The sequence below is a fragment of the Phasianus colchicus genome, chromosome 3 (genome assembly GCF_987193195.1).
Source record: "Phasianus colchicus chromosome 3, bPhaCol1.hap1.1, whole genome shotgun sequence".
NCBI lineage: Eukaryota > Metazoa > Chordata > Aves > Galliformes > Phasianidae > Phasianus > Phasianus colchicus.
This window is the reverse complement of record NC_143438.1, coordinates 21,169,761-21,191,225: the sequence shown is the minus strand read 5'-3', so window position 1 is coordinate 21,191,225 and position 21,465 is coordinate 21,169,761. Positions and strand designations below refer to the sequence as shown.

The following is a 21,465-nucleotide window of genomic DNA, read 5'->3' as shown; positions in this document are numbered from 1 at the left end:
TTGTTTCTTTGCCATAGAGTGAACACTAAGAACAGTTTTCTTTATTTGATTAGTTACTGTTACAGATACAGTACAATACGATTAACAGCATAATTAGTAATTTTTTTCTTCTCTTTTCTTTCTTTTTTTTTTTTTTTTTTAATTGTTGCTCTTCACCCAGTATCATAGTTCAGGAATGTGGGGAATTTGAATTTTCTGCAGTGCTAGATTTGAGAAATAATTGTTTTTTTCTTTAAAATATCCTGCATCAAAATACACTGCACACAAACTAATACTTGTTCAAGTGCTGGCAGAATGAGTTACATTGCTCATAGCCCTCGCTAACCAAACAGTGACATCTGAGAAATTTGGTATTTGTTTAAGTACCGGAAGCTTCTAGATAAATGTAAAAAGCTAAACCTAACTCTCAGTTTCAAATATTCAGGCACACTACTGGGTGTTTTGCCACATACCTTTGCATCCTTTGCATCAATGGAAAGCATGTTTTTTCCTCTGCTAATATATTTGTATACAAGCTCTGAAACCAATGCGCATGAAGTTTTTTACCTTTGAAAATCCTATAAAATGCTGGAAATCCCTAATTGTGTTCACATGCAATTGCTCTGAGCCCAAACCAAGTCAACTCTCACTACATCATTTTTCTCTTTTTTAATGTTGCTGCTGTTTATACTGTTTTAATTCAAGAAAAACCCAAAGCTCTCTCACACACAAAAAGACAGTTATCTTAAAAGAGATTTTACAAAATGCCCTTGTAAATGTAAAAATTGTTTACTCTCTCTAAAACAAGGCTGAATCTGAACTACAACCATCTGACTTGTTACAGGCTCTTGCTATAAGCTAGGTTGAACTCCTTAGAGAACACCCTGTCATGGTGGAGCATAGCTAGTTCCCACAGCCAAACTGGAGTTAAACTCAGCACACCTAATTTATTTCATACATGAACTCTTGAAAATAGTTGTTAACCTATCCAGAAGACATTTTTGTTATCTTGACAATTTTCACTCTTTGGCTTTACATTAAGCATTGCTTCCCCTCTCTGGATGTTGTTTTGTCAGACAAGACTAGCCTACAATAGCAATCAGTCACCTCAGGACTCAGGATAACAGAAAAGTAAAAAAAAAAAACACAAAAAAAAAAGTCTTCTAAAGATATAATGACAAAAAGATGTCCCTGAAAAATAATCACAGATTTTCACATTATATTTTTCATGAGTTTTAGTTGCTAAATCACGTGCAGCCTAAAACTCATCCATCTGAGAAGAAAACATTACCTACCACTCTGTGTGACTTTTATCTTTATCATGCTTTGTGGATACTTTTATAGATTTAACAACTGAACCTTCCCGTTTCATGTCAAATATGTTGCACACATTCTAAGGAAAGAAGCAAACAGCATTGAGTCTTACTCAATTTTCTCTTTTCTCTTTCAGCCTTTGCCACCTACTCAGCAGCAGGCTACCTGATTCTGATTCTCTACACATTTACTCAGCATTACCAACCTGGCTGTCCCACCACTGGAATGCAATCAGTCACAGCATAGTAAGTTAAATACCTGTGAAAGCACAGATCAGCACACAGATCATAGCCCCTTTGATATTACCAGTAGGGCTCTGACACTAGCTCAGCATGCTCAGTGGCCACTTTCAGATTTTCTTTATAAAAATTACCCTGTTAGGAAGGTTCATGTGACGTATATTAAACTTTCTATTATTAAAGTGACTGCAAATTATTTATAATGTGAAAAGCTGCAAACTAAGTATAAACAAGCAGTGCTGTAGTTAACTAAGGTAGTTAAGTTGCAGAAATGGTCTGCTCCAGTAAAGTAGTCTCCTACAGTTTTATGAGTTCCAACCAATTTCCAGTATTCATTGAAAAAAATTAATGAAAGTAGAACACTCACTAAAAACAGTTCAGTATGTAGGCCATAACCCCATTTTTTCCTTACATAACTAGACTGTACATTGAGCTATAAACCCACATTTATTTCTCCAGCTCCATTAGAACATAGAATCATAGAATCAAAGAATCATAGAATGGCCTGGGTTGAAAAGGACCACAATGATCATCTGGTTTCAACCCCCTGCTATGTGCAGGGTCGCCAACCACCAGACCAGGCTGCCCAGAGCCACATCCAGCCTGGTCTTGAATGCCTCCAGGGATGGGGCATGCACAACCTCCTTGGGCAACCTGTTCCAGTGTGTCACCACCCTCTAAGTGGAAAACTTCCTCCTAATATCTAACCTAAATCTCCTCTGTCTTAATTTAATACCATTCCCCCTTGTCCTATCATCATCAACCCATGTAAACAGTCGTCCCCTTTCCTGTTTATACACTCCCTTCAAGCACTGGCAGGCCACAATGAGGTCTCCCCAGAGCCGTCTCTTCAAGCTAAACAAGCCCAGTTCCCTCAACCTTTCCTCATAGGAAAGGTGCTCCAGCCCTCTGATCATCTTTGTGGCCCTCCTCCGGACCCACTCCAAGAACTCTGTGTCTTTCTTGTACTGGGAGCCCCCAGCCTGGATGCAGTACTCCAAAGGGGGCCCCACAAGAGCTGAGTAGAAAGGGACAATCACCTCCCTCTCTCCCTGCTGGCCACCCCTTTTTTAATGTAGCCATGATATAGTTGGCTTTTTGGGCTGCAAGCACACACTGATGGCTCATGTCCAGCTTCTAATCCACCAAGATGAGACATACAGAGGAACTATATGTAAGAACTCATACCTCTCCATGTAACTCTAGCAAATCATTAGACAAATGAAATATTTGTAAATATGTAAATAAAGTGAGCTGTTATTAAAAATTAAATTTAAAAAAATAATAATCTAGTGAGTGCAGTGCGAGTGATTTTTTACTTGTTTCTTTTTCTAGGTGTTTACCACGAAGTCTTTATATGAACACAGATAATGCCACAGCTACAAGCAAACATACATCCAACTATATTTACACTCATAACTTCCTAAATTTGCATTTCAGAAAAGCATCCTGTATTGCCTGCCCAACAGTATTGGAAAAAATCAAGATCAATTTCTCAAAACTTCCAGTGTAGCTCTTGGCTAAAAGAAAACAAACAAAAAAATACGAAAAAAAAACAAATAAGATACAATGATTAGATACAATGGACACTCAACAGCTGTACCACCTGCAGGCCTAATCATGACTTTTGACAGTAACAACACAGGTCTACAGGTACTCAGAAATATTTGCAAAAATCTGGAATAAAAAAACTGCCAACAGAGAGATTACTGCTCATGTTCACAACTTAATTCTGAGTCACACTACATGCAATAGTTTTGACTTGACTAATGCTGCATCAGGCATTAATCAGCAAAATTTCTGGCTCATTATCTTCAGAGTTAATTTTAGTGAGTCCTGCTTAATGAGCAGCATTCGTTCCCCTATTTCTTAAGTTAAAATTAGGTGTTTAAAATAAAAACTAATTTCACACAGAGGCGTTACTGCCCACTTGCTCACAGGATAAAAATATATTGTTACAAGTAAGAAAACTAGCATTTGGGAACAAATACAGCATGAAAAGATGAGAAAGTGAAGGTCTAGAAAAAAATATATATATCATCAAATCAGTGGCATATCTTGCTAGTTTTCCACCCACCTTTTCACACCTCTAGAACTACACAGTTGTTACCAGATATCTTTCTGGCTCACAGAGAGCCAAGCGAAGAAGTTACCATCCACGACCTGCCCCAGTTGCACACTAACATCATCTTTATACTGCTGTCTCCTCAGATCATTAAAAACATACACAGCCATTCCTGGCACCAGCTAAAATGTCTAGAGTTAGACTAAATCTTGCTTTTAAATGTGGGTTATTTGACAGAGAAGTTAAGGAGAGGCTACAGGTGCAATTCTACAGCCAGACAGGAGAACACAGGAACTTTTTGCAGGATGTGGTAAAAAAGCAGCTGAGGTAGGCTTGGAGCTGTAAGCTTTTCACCAGTCTCAGCTGTCATCCAGACAGCATTTCAGACCACATGATGAGAGAAATGAGATACAATACCACAAACACAGCAATTGTTATTGGAGATTGGCTGTAGCCTATAGCTATGTCTTATGGAACTAAAAAAGTAACAAAACTCCCTCATTTTCTAAGATATCTTACATTTATGGAATATCCAATACATGAAAAATACTAGACCTGAAGAATTCTCACAGGCCAGGTGGGGACATTTAATGAAACTATATCCTTATAGAATAGGACGTATTCCAGGAGAGGCCAGATTCATACAGGAAAGCAGCTGATATGATGCTCTCACGGAGCTCAGTGGCATTTAAAGTTTGCTATGCAAGCCAGAAAAGGTACTGTGATTACAGTCCCTTAATGAGACAGTTCAGACAACTTTACCTTGGAGCTGTCCAAGGTCCTTTTCTTGGCCATCTTATAGCTCCAGAGCCTCTTAGCTGGACACACACAAAACCTACCCTTAAGAGTTCATTTGTTTCCAAGTCTCAGACTCATAGAGGTGAAAATTAGGTTGTGGCTTAGCCCATTTGGATGCGAACCTAACCAAGACTGATCAATAAATTCAAGTAAATGTCTCCTTCTACACAACAAGTAAAGACCGCTCTGTTGCAATGACTAAGGAAACATTGAATTCAACTTGTTTCTTTGACTCCAGACCAGAGCTCTAGACATCAGGCTTTCTCTCTCCTCTCTGCTTACTTCAAAAATAAATAAATAAATAAATAAATAAATAAATAAAATTTCTCTGCTCATTTCACAATGGCTGCAAATGAGAAACAGGATCTTACAGAGATGTCATGGGAAGTAATTGTTTAATTTAGCTGCTTTTCAATAACTGTATTAGAAGGTGTGTGCAGGCCTCGTTCTCTATGGATCATAAATTTCAGAAGAGAATATCAAAGGCATTTGAAAACATCACCACATTGCTAACTCTGCATCTTTAACCTCTCAAATTATAAAAAAGACAAGTAGTCACTAATAAACACCAGAGATATGCTACCTTTTCTTTTTCCACTATCAGCAATTAGTAATAAATTCAAGTAGATGACACACTGGTTTAATGGAAAAAAAAGAAAAAATAGGAGTAAAGTACTTACTTCCATAATTTCTGTCTGGACAGAACACCCTCTAATCTGATTTATATTCCAGAAGGAAAATAGAAGAAAAATGTAAAATACTCTCTTTCTCATACAAAAAAAAAAAAAAAAAAAAAAGAGTTTGCAAAGGGGTAGGGAAGAAAAACATGGGTTAGACAATACTATAGCAACAGCAGAAATGATACAGTATTTTTGTTGCTTCTAAGGAAAAAAAAAATATACTATTTTGAAGCACCTGGCCAGAACTGGCAGTTGAACTCTATTACTCTGTCAGGTGCCATCTGATAAATTCTATACTGTATGAGAGAAGATAAATACAGTAGCTCATGCAAAACATAAAAGAAAGTAATCTCACCAAGCAGACAAACAAATACATGGTATTATCCTTCCTGGAAAGGATTACAAGTAATGAAAACGATGGTATCTCAGTTAATGTAATGTCCGCATTGTTTTTGATGCCCATCTACTGGAGACCTGTTTTTTCCACACTTCTTAGCAAGTGCTTTGGGGAGATAAATAATAAGGTTGCTTGAGATTTCTACCAGGGTTGAACAGTGCGCAACACATATGCTACACACATAGCATTTACTTCAGATTATCAAATGCAGTTGCATCACGTATTGGGAAAACACAAAATCCCCAGAAGTGAAACAGCAGACTCAGTCCTTCAGGGTAGCTGTTGCTTCCTTTTGCTTAATGCCAGTTAGGCCCCAGCTCACTGAAAAAAATTACTACTATTTGTATTTGCTGCTAGGCCATGTTATAAATCAACATTCTCAATCATTCTGGGATGCAGAATGACTTCTTTCAAAATTCAGAGAAAGAAGAAGGTCCTAAAAATCTCTTCTACTAATTAAAAGGCTAATCTTATAATTAAGGTATTTTTGTTTGTTTGTTTTTTAAGCACATAAAGCTTTTTCTCATCATTACTTTCTAGAACATTCTGTTTAGTTCATCTGAATAATTTCACTGCCTGGGGCTTTTCTTCAGACACTGCTCCACAGCAGAACAGGTCTTTCTGGTAAACAGACTCCATCTTCTGTATCTTACCCTAAGATGCCATAAATGTTCTGTTTTACCCTCACAGGTTCTTCTTCTTTAGTTTCAGGGATTTCAGATGCTGCAAATCAATTGTGTTTCTGCCATGAGGACGAGCAAGCACTACTTGCCCTTCCTCTGGCTCAAGTTCTTGAATTTTTCTGTTCAATAATGCTCTCATCTCTCCACAAAAACTCTTAGCTCTCCATGAAAATACATATTTCTGGGAGAAGACAGCTTGACCTCATAATCAGTGCAAAAGAAAACATACCCTCAAAGAGAAAGGCATTTGACCTTTAGGAACTTCAGGAAGGAAATTTTAACCATTTATCTTCCTTGTGATAGCAGTAAAGGAGGCCTGCCTAGGATTCACTTACATTTAGGGAACACATTAACATCCAAGGCGACAAGTAACAAGCAGAACCCACATTATATTGTCACACTGGGTATTTTTTTGTTTTGTCATATGACAAAAAATTGAAATGCATAAAACTATTTTGATTATTTTGCCCACTTCATTGTTCAAATTTCTCATATATTTATAAATATTGTTCTTTTACTATTTTCATTCATGACACATTATTTCAGAATAAAATCAGTCTTTTCATTTTTTTTAATACAAACAGAACATCATTTTGTTATGTACTGTCCCTTATACTGAAATTTTCCTCTGAAAATGGCTACACATTGAAGGAATAGCCTTCACATAAGCAAAATAAATTTAAAAATTATTTTTTTTTAATTTTTACTTAGATGTAATGTTTTCCTACGTCAAGACTGTTAAAGCACACTGCTAAAGATTTAGACTTAGATTTCAAATATGTGAAATCACTACACAACTCCACAGAACTCAGCAGGTTATTTTAGAAAACAGCAAATGAAAAAGTAAACAATAACCAAAAGTAAGACTCCTGAACAGAATATAAAGGTAAAATTTAGGTTGAAAGGGACTTTGTGACCTCCCTCTTGTTTCAAGAGACTGCAAAGTAGGCACGGAAGCCTAGGACTGCCTGCCTCCAGGCTATAGTGTTGACCTGGGTCATGCCAAACCAGGTGCAGAACTTTGAGCTGCATGTGAGAGTACTACTCAAAAGGAGTTTGAAGACAAACAATCCTATTCTAAGGAATTTATATCTTAAATACCTTATAACAGATGAGAAGTAGATGAGACAGGATGAAAAGCAACTTAAGAACAGCATTCTGAGGGAGCACAAAGACAAAAGCAAATTTGAGAATTCAGGCTTAAGGTGTCGCAGAGATAACAGAGATGCTAATCCAGGAATGGGTGATAGAGATAAATAAACCAAGAACATTTGAGAGCTACCTGGACATAAGGCATAAGAATATGAGAAAGATTGAAAGCAAAATAAAATTATGTACAACCTTAGGCATATAGTTCATCTCTTGATTCAAGTACTTTTTTTTTTTTATTTTTTCCATTTCTGAGATTTCAATTAGGCCACATCAAAGATACTACAAGACACACAAAAAGTCTTCAAAAGGAAAAGTAGTATTGCAGCCTGTCAGAGCTACCTGACAAGGGAAAGTTCAATAATCCTTTACTGCACTTGAGCAATGAGAAGAGAAAAATATAAGCTTAGAATATAAGTAATGTATAGATATAGGTATGTGCCTGAAAGGAAATCTCAAATTCATCATGCTAGGCTTTCAAAGACAAACTTTAAACAAAATGGAGGGAGCTGAAAATACCTATTCATTCTGCTTGTGAGAAAAACGAATCTCTCATGCCTTCAGGCAGTAGAGAGTTATGTGGTCTTTTGAACAGAGAAAGTGCAAACTGTAGAGGATCAGAATGAATAAATGTTAAGATGCCAGTCTGACAGGGCTTTGGGGAATCTACTCAATAACAATATTTTTTAGATGTATCACATAGGAATGGTGTATTTGTTATAGTTATTTACACCTCACAAAGTAAGCCAATAAAAAAGAAAGGACGTGTTTATGCATGAAAGAGCAAAGATGGAACAAAAAGACATATCTACATGAGAACACATAAAAGGTGTACCAGTCACTTCTAGGTAATCTGAAAAAGAGCAAACAAACAAACCAAAAATACTTGGAAACTTTTAACTGGACCAGACTGTAAAAAAAGATTAATGTTGTCCACTTAGCATCTTTCAAGCACTGAAAGATTAGCCTGATTAGTAGGGCTCTTTCTCTCAATTTACAGAAAGACTTGAAATGCAAGATTCATTGAGTCCTTATTGCAAGAAGCCGCCTCTTTATCATGAAAAGGCAGAGGCAAGTAATCTAGTGGAGGAAGTTTCCTACTGTTATGGCTGTAGCAATTAGGACAAGGGTAGCATCCAATATCTGAAAATGAGATTTAAACATCTGAAGAAAACTTCATCAGGAATCCGTGGTGTTCAGTCTGCTACAAAGATCCCTGATTATTGGAGTAGGATAATGGAGTAGTTGTGGAGAAGCCACAGAAAAGGTCAGTATGATGAGGAAGTTAATAACAAATCTCATCTCCACTGCAAAAATTCTTCCTGTTCTACTGGCAGGAGTTCCAGTAAAAAAAAATAAAAAAAAAAAAAAGAGAGAGACTTTTGGCCTAGACAGAGTACACCTTAGGGTTGAGATTCACCTTTATATGCAAATATATATTGCCTTGACGAGCCAAAAATTAGCATATGATAGCTATAATCTCCAGGATCTAATGTATTACTCATAGCATTCTAAAATGATTTATAAATACTGATTATTAGGTCTAAGCTTGTAATCTTCAAGAGTAAGATACCCATTGCATAAGCAGCTTGCAATATATAAAATAAAGCTGCTTATAGTATATGCTTATTGAAAGAACTTGAACGAAAGGCCAACAAAACCACATATCCTCTAAGATCAAATTAAGTTCCACACCTTTTTAACTCAAACCCAGAGAAAGAAAGAAATCAACTTCATAATGTGACAAACTGTATAATTAACTATACATTCTTAGAAAAAGAAAAAAGATAAGGAGGCATCAAGTAGCTGACTCTAATTGACACCCTTACTGCAATAACCTGCAATAATACTTCAAGAACAGGAAAAAGAACAGGTTTAACCATGTTCTTCTTTTCTTGTATCATATCAAAAAAAAAAAAAAAAAGACTTCAATCTCTTCCTCAAATGACACTTTCACTACTTTATTGAATTCTTTATTTCATATCTTTTATCCTTTCCTTTCTGCTTTTTTTAATCAATTTCTAAAATTACTCAGCAAAATTGCACGTCAACTATACAGAACTTCCTTTCATTGCATGAGATATATGGGAGACAGGGACTTAAAAGGCCAATCAGTACAGAGAGTTCATACGCTAAGTTTTCCTGCAGACAAAATATGTTCAGCAGAATTGGGTTTAAAACTAGATGATCACTGTGGTCCTTTTTAACCCAGGTCATTCTATGATTCATTGACTTATAGCAAGGATGGGGCAAAACTGCATTCAAACTATGCATTTAAAATATGTTTCTTCAACTGCTCAAAGCCCATCCTTGTTCCAAATATAATGTTCTCCAATGCATGATATATTAAGGGCTTCATCAAAATGGAGCAAAAAAGTTGGACTTTTAATGTACCTACAACTAAAACAGAAACAGAAGTAAAAAATGTAGAATGGGCAGTATTTAATACACAAACATGAGGAAATATAAAAACATGGACAAAACATGAGGGAATATAAAAACACGGAGGACTGGAAGTCAAAACCTCCACAAGACCAATGATTGCTCCATCACAGGCAGCAGTGAAGGACAAGGCTCCCCCACTTGAATGATAACTGCTGGGCATGCAGGGTTTCAACAGGAATCTATATCTCAGCAAGCACTGTAATGTTCTAGCTAAGAGGTGAGACTTATTAGTCAATAAATAACTGATGAGTATACATGAATACAGTAAAATCCTGTTTCCAAGTCCCTGGGGATGGTAATAGATGTTCAAATAGAAGTGACACAACAGAGGAAGGGTTACAGAAAGTAAAAATACGGCTTGATTAACTATCTATCAGTTTAAGTTTGCTGATACTGAAGTTTTTAAATTAAGAAAGTGAAAGTGGCCTTCAGGTTTCATAAAGGATAAACAACTTTGCAACAGAGGAAAATCAGTTTTAATATTTTAAGTTTGAATGTTGATAAAACATTAGCTGCTTGTGTAGCAGCATAAGGAGATGATAGAAAAAAATAAAATGTTTACCTTTAGGGCTAATGCTTTATGTGGACATTTCAGGAATGTCATTATCAAAAGCTTTGGTGGCACAACAAGATCACCAGCAATCAACAAAGATTCACTATACAGGCTGAAAGGCTTAAGACAGCATCTACAAACCAGTTTGTAGATTTAGTTTCTAGTTCTTCTTTTCTTCAAAACACTGATGCCACAGTGTCAAGGATGCTCACCAGACAAAAGCCAATTCTGTTTAAGACATTCCTAGATATTTATTAACATTTTCCAAAAGACATAAATCTGAATCTTCAAGTTTCAAATTTGGAGGGAGTCGCATATCAAATCACATTAATTTGTGAGCTTTCATTTTAATGAACAAAATAAAGTCATGAACAAAACATTTGCAAGCTTTACTTTAATACAGGAGTCTGTTGATAAAGCTACTTTTCTTTCACATGGTCTGAAATGCAAATACGCAGCATGACAAACACCTAAGTTTTTGGGCTTTTAGAAAGCTAGAAAAAATAATATCCTATTTCTAAAAGCAAAATTAAAGCTATGCGTTGCAAGTACGTATATGCACACAAGTCACATGCTGCATAACTCACCCATTAAAACAAGCCACATGCACAGAGATGATCTTCAGTTTTGTTCTGCAGGGTAGTCACAACACATTAAAATATCATAAGCTCCAAAATGAATAGAGCAAGTGCTCTTTAGAAAGTAATGAGCACTAATTATCACACAATGGTTGTGTGGAGTAAACTCATTGCATTTCAAGAACATGACTCCTTTTTTGTTTCTCAGTGCAGAGCCAGGAAACAGGCAGACATCTTCATGTGCCATAATATATCCAAACAAACAGTACTGTAATGTGGTAATGCAAACCAGACTGACTTAACACAGTGGGCATTAACAGCTTGGTGAAATCAGTTCTTGCTCAACTTCATATAGTCTGAAACCGGCTCAAGCTTATTAGTCTTCAAGTCGCAATGCAGGGCTTACAAAGACAAAGCTTTTCCTGATGGAATTGCTTGAGAGATATTTACAAACCTGCTGAAATGGTTTCTAGGAAGCTTCCTTTCAAAGGCATGTAAAAAGAAACATGCCTACGGTCATCTTTTCCATTCATTTGCCACAGACAAAGAAAAACTGTCTACATAAAGGGCCTTGTCTATCCTTCCACATATCCAGCCTGTTGCTTGCATGCATTAGACATGAAATATGCCAAATGTTTATATAAAATGACATCTGGCAGTGATGGGAACTGTTGAATCACAGCCTGAACCTCTGATTGACCACCTGAAGCAAGCAATGAGTCAGCCACGGGAGGACAGGTGAAGGAACCTGTGGCTTCACCTCCTCCAGATCCCATTTAAGTGCTGACTGCCACTGAGGAAGGATCTCTCCCTCGATATCACTCCCTGTGGAGAATATTGTGAGTCTACAACATTGGTAAGCATTTTCCATTTATTATCCTCCTGTTGCAATCATCTTATTTTGCCTAACTTTCCTGGATATTTCTTAATTATAATATCTGTATATTCATTGATTATACAGGCAGAAAATTAACCCAGAAAGAAATATATATACAAAAAAAAATAAAAAAAAAAAATGTGTTGGATGAGTCATCTTAAATTCTCCACAATGCTACCTAAGTTGTCTAGGTCCTGCTTCTCCTACAAAACACATACAGCTACAGCCACCTAGTTAAGAGGCCAAGAGGTCTCCTATGCTATGTTTTCTACCTCCAGCATAAAACGTGATTGGTATTAGTGTGTTGCTGTCATTCTGGCTGGACTTGAGGAACACAAAGGTCTCCTTCAGTCCTATACCCAACAGCAGGATCACCAAGAACATTCCTGTCCTAGCAGCAAGCCAAGATGTGGCTGCCAGCCACAGGACCCGCTCCCCACACACAAAATGCATAGCCTCTTCCCATGCCAATGGCCTGCTCAGCCAACACTGGGGCAGAGGCTGCCATTTAGCTCTATGAGGAGAGGCTGAGGGAGCAGGGGCTGTTTAGTCTGGGGAAAAGGCAGCTGAGGGAGACCTTATTACTCTCCCAGTACCTAAAAGGTGCGTACAGTGAGAGCGGGGTAGGTCTCTTCTCACTAGTGACAGGTGACAAGGGGAAATGGCCTCAAGTTGCGCCAAGGTAAGTTTAGGTTGGACGTTAGGAAACACTTCTTTACAGAAAGGGTGCTTAAACATTGGAATAGGCTCCCCAGGGAGGTGGTTGAGTCGCCGTCCCTGGATGTGTTTAAGAGCAGTTTGGATGTGGTGCTCCGAGATACGATTTAGCAGAGGGTTGTTAGAGTTAGGGTACTATGGTTAGGCTGCGGTTGGACTTGATGATCCTTAAGGTCCCTTCCAACCTGAGTAATTCTACGATTCTATGATTGCTGAAGGCCAACTCATCTGCAGAGAGATGGGGAGGACAGGGCCTGCCTCCTGTGCCTTGCAGCAGCCCTGGGCAGCCCACAAACCTCACACATACCATACCTAGCTTGAGAATATTCTGAGCAGCAAATAAATCCAGCTTGTGTAGGAAACACCGCACCTAGTATGAGTCAGTTGTACCGTGAACACTTTATGGACTTTATCTATCAGTGAGAGAAACTCAACCAGCTAGAAATGTTGAACATCACTTGAAAACATGTATTTGCTTACAGATTGCCTTACCGCTTCCCATAATCATTTAGAAGGGTTTCTAATGAGAAGCTCCACTGCATTTCAAAATGAAACAAATGAGTATAAAAACAAACCCTTCACTTCTTTAGCAGTTTTCTCAAAGCAGTCTAAGGTGCTTCACAATTTAAAACAGAAAAAAAAAAAACACAACAACCAGACCAAAAAAAAAAAAAATCCCAAAGAAAAAGAATAAAACAACTAATGGCAAAGCAAAAGCCACACTGCAAAATGAAGTGATTATATTATACTTTCTGCTATGCAAATACAAATATATTTAAGATCTCTCTAGACTGAATAGGCAAGATAGTAACTCTAAGCTCAAATTCCCTAATACAAATGCAAGAAATCATGCTGTAATGAATGGCAAATATATAATAAATATTCTCCATCAGCAAAGCGTGTAGAAATTGCATATAATAAACAATGTTTAGAATTTTTTTTACGACTCCAAAAGAAGGCTTATTATTTATTAGAAAGAACAAAATATAAAATGTAAAAGAAATTGTGATTGAGGACTGTAATCCAGATGTAAATTAGTTTCCTTTTTATTTTTAAATATTGGCAGTTCCCATAGGCAGTTAATAGCTGCCATGCTACGATGCTGTTCATATGCCCTAGTTTTATTTCAACTCTCCTGAAAGCCAACATTTTACACTTGGAAGAGTCAGCAGTTCCCTGGTACTAATACTATATATCAGCATTAAAAATACCTTCTTACAGCCAAATGAAATCTTTCTCACTACTGAAAAAACTAAAGGAGCTACTTCCCTTTTAGATGAGACTTTTTCCTTCAAATATATGCAATAACATGCATATGCGCTCCAACACCCTCAGAATTCATAGCCATGATTTTTCTGTTCTGTCACCATTACTAAACTATTGAAATTGCTGTTAATTGCAGAAGGGCTCTCTACTTAAAGGAGCACTTACACTTTACCAATAGTATATGATTTACTGGGGAAGGGTCTCTACGTTAATAATAATTAAAAAAAAAAAAAGATTAGCATTTTCTTCTATCAGTTTGACTATGACTAACAGCACAACATGACAGAGAGTTTGAAACCAAATCCTACCAGATAACCACTATCCCAAATTCCATATGTTACCCTAAGCCTTGTTTTAACAACTACCCTAGAAAATATACTTGCAAAGAAAGGAAAGAACAAAAAGATTTTCATTCATAGCTTTCCCACTATTTGAAATGTGAATTAAACAGAATTCAAATCCAAATGTAAAACTAACTCTTGTGTAACAATATATTAGTCATTAGATTAAGTGATCTAATCATAGAATATTATTCAAAATAAATCATTTAATATAATTATGGAAATGCACATTTACATCTGTGAAAATAAACAGATGGGTCAAAGAATAGCTCATTGTAGATAATTTGATCAGGAACTTTAATATACTTTTAAACAGTGCCAAGCTGGTTTTCATTCTTCTGTATCCTCTCAAAGGTGGGGTGTTTGTGTATCTGTACATGAATCCATAAATGTGGCTGTAAGATCTCAATAATTATTAATTATGAGATAATACAGTGCATTGTACACTGTGGAATACCAAGAAAGGTAGCCAAGAAAACAGGAAATTGTTTCCCACAGGAATGCAGCAAGAGGAGAAGACATGATGGGCAGGCAGTATTTATACCCCCTACACCTAGATATGAACTTTGGTTCGAGCTACTTGTTATCACCAACAGGGAGAGCAGGCTTCACTACACAAGCTCAAACACCCAAGCAAAAGACCCCATCACAACCCATGCAGAACCTGAAGCCTATTTGCAATGTCAGGTCCCCTCCACTCTGTGAAGGAAGAGCTGGATGAGGATGTAGCAGACATGTTCTACCTCTGGCAAGCTTCTTGAGGAGCAATAGGCCCTGCCATTGGCTTCCCATTGCTACATTGACACAACATGACCTATCAGGTTTAGAAACTACTCTAAAGGTTCAATCTCATAGACACGCTTGGATAAACTTGCTGTATATGACAGACTGTGTCCATTTTCATGTGTCTCAAACAACAATCCATTTTGTATCGCAAACTGCACAGCATCAGTTCTCAAATAAAGCTAGCTAACAAGTCCCTATTACTTAAACTACCATCATAAAAGAATAAAACGATACCTTCTCTTGATTCTTACTGCTTTAATTATCTCACAAGCCTACCAGCACTAAACCAACCAAAGTGGGTTTTAAAAATGAAGCTATCTCAACACAAAACAAAAAATCTCACCAACCTCTACAGTCCCAAGGTAGAAATGCAACCAGAACCTGAGCTGGTTTGGGTACATTTAATACAACACTGCATAAACATCCTTTAAAAGTTGTCCATGTAAGCACTAATTAAATTGTACCGAAACTTAGACAAAGTGGAGTCAGGATGGGAAATATATCTGTGAGCTAAATATATGCCACCTTGCAAGAACATCTGTTTAAAAGAAGCAAGCAGCTTAGAAAAGAATGGGGAGTCAAGTATCAGGCTTTTAATTAAAAAACAGAAACAAAAAAAGACAAAAAACCAAACCAAAACAAAAAACCTCAGGAAGCTCTTAAATATATTTTCAGCATACAAGAACTGCAGATGTGCAAACATCACCAAATTGTTTATCCCTTAAACATAGCACCCAAAAAAAAAAAAAAAATAGCAATAATGATACACTGCTCAAAGCATCTTAACATCAGCAGTTTGTCTCTGATTTTGGAGGAAAAATAATACTTATTCTGTCAGCCATCCTTCTCCCTTAAGGGAGACATGCTTTTTTGGCTCCCACTTGAGGAGCTTCTTAAAAATTCTACACCAATTCCTGAATTGAACTTCTAGATTCCATGTAACTTCTTTTGCTGAAAATGGAAAACAAAACTGTGTTTATAATGAAAACTGACTTAAAGAGCAGTGAACACACTAACACTGCAGCATTGGATCTGCAATGTTCCTTTGAAACAATACTGCACAGTGTTTGTTATGTAGTTATCATGTCAGCGTTCGTTTTACACATTACTGAGTGTTTCAGGGATTTGTCTAAGATTGCCTATCAGGTAAGTCATGATACTAAAGCAGCACATCCTTATCCACTGGACTATACTCTCTTTAAACTAGAACACTGCTGACCAAGGAAAAGGCTTTGTATTTGTTCTAAGATTACAATAGTAGTGAGACTTATGTGCTGGATTACATAAATCTTTATAGGCAATTTTGAGTTTTCCACATTATTTATGCTTATGACCTTCGCGTATATACCTCCTTCTTCCGGAAGATGAACAGAATCTCCTCTATGAATAGAATCTATTTACATTGATTTCCTTCCCCCCCCCCTCCCCCCCACTCTGTGTTTCCTCCCTTTTTGTCATATCAGCTGCCACCTTTATTTTACATTGCCTACAAGCAAGCTGAGCCACAATGGGTCATGATGGCCAATTTAGCTCAGGCCTGCATTTCAGGCAGATCTTCCAGAGCTAACTAGCTGTTATCTGTCTGAGGAGGAGCTCATGTTCATCTGCATGGAAAAGATGACTCACTGGTATTTAGCTGGTTTGATTCAATCTGATAGCATTGATAATTTGCAGCACTACTTGCCGTAACAGAACTGTAGTTCTTAACTGGAACAGGAGCTTCCAGACACGGCACAGAATCTTTCATACCCTTCAAATTGCATTTATCAGATTGAGATCTCAGCTGAAGTCTTCCACACAATCAACTAACAACTCACATTTCAAAGGTGTTTATTTCTAGATGTTGGCAAATTCTAAGTCCTTATCAAAAACAGTAAATAAAGTAAAGCAGAGTTAAGAGACAAAATGATTGTCTTTAAATGATTTTGTGATTACATTCAGACTTTCATAGACTTTTCTGAAGGGTATCATGTAAATGTTACACATCGTGGGGAAGACAGTATAGTGCAAGAACAGCTGTATTTCTGGCATGCACACACACACACTCATGCATCTTGAATGTTGAAGACACTTCTCCCAAGTTGTTTTATAACACTACTTGTGTTCACCAGAACTAGTTCCTAAGCACTAGCACAGCATGTACAAAGGCAATGAGTTAGAGTCTCTGCATTGCAGGGCAAAAACACTATACAACAATATTTTAGGAAGCAAAGAATTAAACTGCCTTGGGAATTAAACTGGCTAAAGTATAAAAACTTCTGCTGGTGTTTTATCTTACTAGCAGGGTCAGCACTCTGATCCTGGTGAAGCTTTATGGGATTCTTAGTACAGACAAGTGGACAGAATTTAATTTTGAACCTCATCTGGAAATGGTTCAGTCAGCAACACAGTGCCCCCTAAGCCATGCTTATATACTGGGTCTACTTCTGTTTAAAGGAAGGGGTGCTGTCTGAGACACTGTCTTTTCTAGAGGGAGCAACAGAAGAGTGGGTTAGAGCTTTGTTTGTTTTTGCTTTTTCCTGCTTGTTTCTATTTCAAGTAGAGATGAAATAAAATTCTCCATTGGATTCCTTAGGTAGGATTACTAGTAATTTTAACTAGATACAGAAGAAAAGCATTGCACTACTTCCATAGGTCCACATCTAAGAGAGCCACACCTTACTTTGCATTAGCTAGCTATAATGTACCATGTCTTCTTTAGAAAAGTCTGAAATGAAATATGCTGTGAAAGGCAGGGGACTAGTTAGGGAAGCCTTAGGTTTATTTCCATAAATCAGATTCCTTACCTGTAAAGCTGAGCAAAACACCAAACATATGCTAAACTTCCAATTAATATTTCCCCTGAAGGTAAACATTTACTATTACTGAGGAGGAGCACAACTATTGCAGAAGGAAGGCTTTAGTGTTTTCACACAACTGTATATGATTGACTGCAGCAAAGGAGTAAAGCTCTGGAAACACAGGAGCTATGGTCAGTGTCTTGGAATGAAAAATAAAAGCTGATTTTATCATCCATGCTAACTTGATGTCATAATTTTACTTGTGTTCTCCATCATATGTCTTTTGGTCGTGAAAAACTAATGGGGTATCGATGCTCATAAAATTGGATTTCTCCCAAGCCCTGATTTGAATGATGAACTACATTAAAACATAAGAAATGCTCACAGTACTTTACAACGACCAGCTCAGACAAATACATGCAGAGGTATACATTTGCCACATCTCATTGGCTTCTGTACCCTCTCCACTCTGTATCTGGTTACTCGTGTACACAAAACAGACTCTCACACACACACGCGCACACACACACACAGATGTACAGGACTACTTTGGCTTCAAAATGCATGCATATGGAAGGCACACTGAGCTTGTAGAAAGCTCCTGGCTTGCAGAAACACTCAGTTCCAGACCACTGGCAGTGCAATTGGGGAAAACGTTGTGTGAACAAAAGGTACACGGTGGTTTCTGTTCACTAATAAGGATACCATGGGGGTGGACTGGGAGGAGATGAAGAGGAGATTTATTTCTGGCTGTGCATTATTTACAGTGCCCTTTACACAAAGTAAAGTTGGGTCACTGCTTAAGCTTTAACAAACAGCTCGAGGTACACCTGCAAGAAGACTTTCCTGCTGCAATTTCAGCCCTCAGTTTTCACACAATATTACAGATATAAGGAGGAAAAAAAAAGAAAAAAAAAGAAAAAAAAAAAAAAAGACCAGGAATTGCTATTCATATATCAAGTTCTTCACGTACAGTCTCACATGGCATGCTTTCTGAGCAGCACGGCACACAGATGTGAGTTGAGCTAAAGATCTGCCCGCGATCACCATGCAATCCCATCTGCACGTCACCCCTGAAGTTAAACGGCAGAACGGCAGGTACTACGGACACACACACACACACACACAGCACGGCTGCCTCTCTCTACCTGTATTTCGCCAGGTCCCCTTCCAGCCGTCTCGGAGAAACGCGATTCTAACACGCCACAGGGGTAAAGCGTACGTACCGGCGGTAACTTCAAGACAGACACACCGCAGGCTGCCGCGCAGCCCGCCGCCTCCGCACCCCACGCTCTTTCAGCCCTCCCCGCCGCGGTGCGTTGCCCACCGCAGGCCCCCCGCCCCCAGGATGCGCGGGGACTTCCGCGGCGCACGCCGCCCTCGGGGAGCGCCCGGCCCCGGCTGCGCGGCCCCGGAGCCGCCGCTCGGCAGCGCGGGGCCCGGCTCGTCGGTGCGCCGCCTCCCTCGCTCCCTCCCGCCCCGCTCCGCCGTCCCTGCCCGCCGCACGTACCGGTAAGAGGAGCGCAGCGCCGCGCGGCTTCGCCCGGCATCAGCGCGGCTGCCCGGAGCGAAGCGCCCTTCGTGCTGGAGCGCCGAGCCCACGCAGGGCGGGGAGGGCCGGGCCGGCAGATGGGGCGGGAGTGCACGGAGGGAGCGCGCGGCTCGGCCCCGGCGTGGCAATAAATCCTCGTATTTCTGTGCAAAGTCGTCACAGGCTGCTAAACATTAGGCTGCCGCCTCGTCCGTCAGCGAGCCACATGGCCTCGCTGGCAGCGGGACTCAGGGGGAAGGGATGTCCTCTAACTCTCTCCCCAGCCTTGCTGGAGCACGGAGGTTCCCTCTCATCCCCCTCCAGGTCTGCCCCACGCGTGTCGGGATTCCCTGCCCTTCAGCACTCACATCGCTGCGCTATATGCTGGAAGACAATTCGTATCCTTTTGGGCTGGGCTGGACCAGGGCAGGCTGTCTTGAAGCAAAAGTAGTCCAAAATCTAGCGCTCGTGTAACAGCTTTACTCCAAACCTACCTTATTTGGAATTAAGATTAATAGCATTCTCCTGATTGAGGTTTTCAGTCATGGAGTAAACACGTGTCCGACCCTGCTTATCCAACCTGCTAAGGCAGTGCATTAAAAATGTAATTAACATGTAAGAGAGAGCCCTGGCACGTTCCCCCCTGGCAGAGTGGAGCCCTGCTTCCAGCCAGCAGGACGAGCGCTCTGGGCGTTCTCAGCTGCCACAGCCCTGGCAGAGAGAAAGGTCACCGGAATCGGCTGGGGAAAGGAGCATCCCGAGTGCAAAGGGGCAGCACCCAACGTTGTGAATGGTCGAGACAGGAGAAGAAGGGCTGAAGAGAGCAATTCTAACATGTTAAACAATTGAAACAGAAACCATTACACCTGATCAGATGAAAAGCGTAAGACTGTACACTGATTGCTTAAATCAAAGATGGGATAAAATCCAGTGCTGGATTTCGGGAACTTTTCAAACAAAAGCACGCTTAGCTGCTAAGCACTATATACAGTAAACATAATTTTGCAAGCAGGGCTGGGACTGAATGCAAGAGGTGGACAGGTGTTTGAATGGGGAGAGGTAAGCCCCAAGAAGGAGCAAAAAATAAATTGCTTCCATTTGCTATTTATACATCCTCTGGCTTGCAACTGCAGCATGTATGAATCAATGCTTTAATACACAGACTTCAGAATGTTCTCTCTCATGTCACTTCTTCCTGATTTTGCATAGCTCCCAGCTCAGATCTCGTGATCTGGAGGATGTGTTGCTGTCATCCAGATGCTCTTCTGTGTTACCTCACCATGAGGGAAGCAACTTCCACATCCCTTTGCCAGGGAAGTGGTTAGATTAGTAACACTGGAGGAAAAGGGCAAGAAAAATGACAACCCTGCAAAAGTCCATACAATTCAATCTGAATTCACACCAAGGAACCTTCCAAAAATGCCCTCCTCACTGCCTCAAGTGAGAGAGGGAAAGCTGGAACCTTTCATCCTACCGGCCATTTGGTGAAACGTTGCTGACATGGAACAACCCAGGGTGAGGGATAAAAACAAAGCATTTTGTTTTAGGTCATTTTCAGCAATTATCAGCAAATAAGACAGAAATATGAATATGCACCAGATATTGAGAGCATAACTCACAAGTCATTTGTTTCTGCAGTAAGCAGTATGACAAGCAGAGGGAAGTCTTGATGCTCCAGAATATCACTTCAAAGGTAGAATCTATGCAGTTCTTTGTTCTTGTGTATGTGTACATATATGTACAATAAATGTATATGTGCACATCCGTATCTAGATATTTCAAAGATTTCTCATAGGGAGGAGCAAAGAACATCAGCATAAAGAGATTATGAGCAGTACTGAAGGATAATTTGATACAAAATGGCCAGATATATTCTTAACAGCTTAAAATTTCTGTGCCATTTCAAGGAAGCAGCTGACACTGAAAAAAAATTATCCTTAGTGAACTCTGACACTTCTAAGCCAATATTTTAAGACTAAATACAAAGGTTTTGTGTTCTTGATGTTAGACCACTTATTTTATTGGTACAAGTGTTAAAAGAATCTACATTTGTCATGGGAAAAGTGCTTCGTGAACTACAAAATGAAATTAATGTCTGGAGCTGCAGCAGTAATGCTGAAAAAATTCCAGGGAAATTTAGGTGTAATGCATGGAGTCAGTATTGACATAGGTTCACCTAAGGAGTCAGTGGACTCACGATTTCAGCTGTATAGCAAAACAGAAACTTTGTAGACTGCATTCAGGAAGTTTGTTCCCCAGAACTGAGAGCTTGTAGCAGTAGTTACAG

General features: G+C 39.0%; 1 protein-coding gene and 1 long non-coding RNA gene across 7 annotated transcripts in view; one reads left to right on the top strand and one right to left on the bottom strand.

Annotated features, from left to right (window-relative positions):
• CDH18 (cadherin 18) overlaps nt 1-19,749 on the bottom strand; it is a 237,469-nt gene extending 217,720 nt beyond the window's left edge. For 4 of the 6 annotated variants that reach the window (XM_090137066.1, XM_090137069.1, XM_090137070.1 and 1 more), the window contains exon 1: nt 18,796-18,989. The gene's annotated coding sequence lies outside the window, so the exon portion shown is untranslated. Of the gene's footprint in view, nt 1-18,795; nt 19,009-19,157 lie in introns of those variants that run through there. The other 2 variants (XM_090137067.1, XM_090137068.1) reach the window with 2 other exon arrangements.
• Nucleotides 19,020-21,465, top strand: part of LOC149918446 (uncharacterized) — an 80,434-nt gene continuing 77,988 nt past the window's right edge. Inside the window, exon 1 of the long non-coding RNA XR_016465042.1 lies at nt 19,020-19,159. This is a non-coding gene — a long non-coding RNA (uncharacterized LOC149918446). The remainder of the gene's footprint in view (nt 19,160-21,465) is intronic.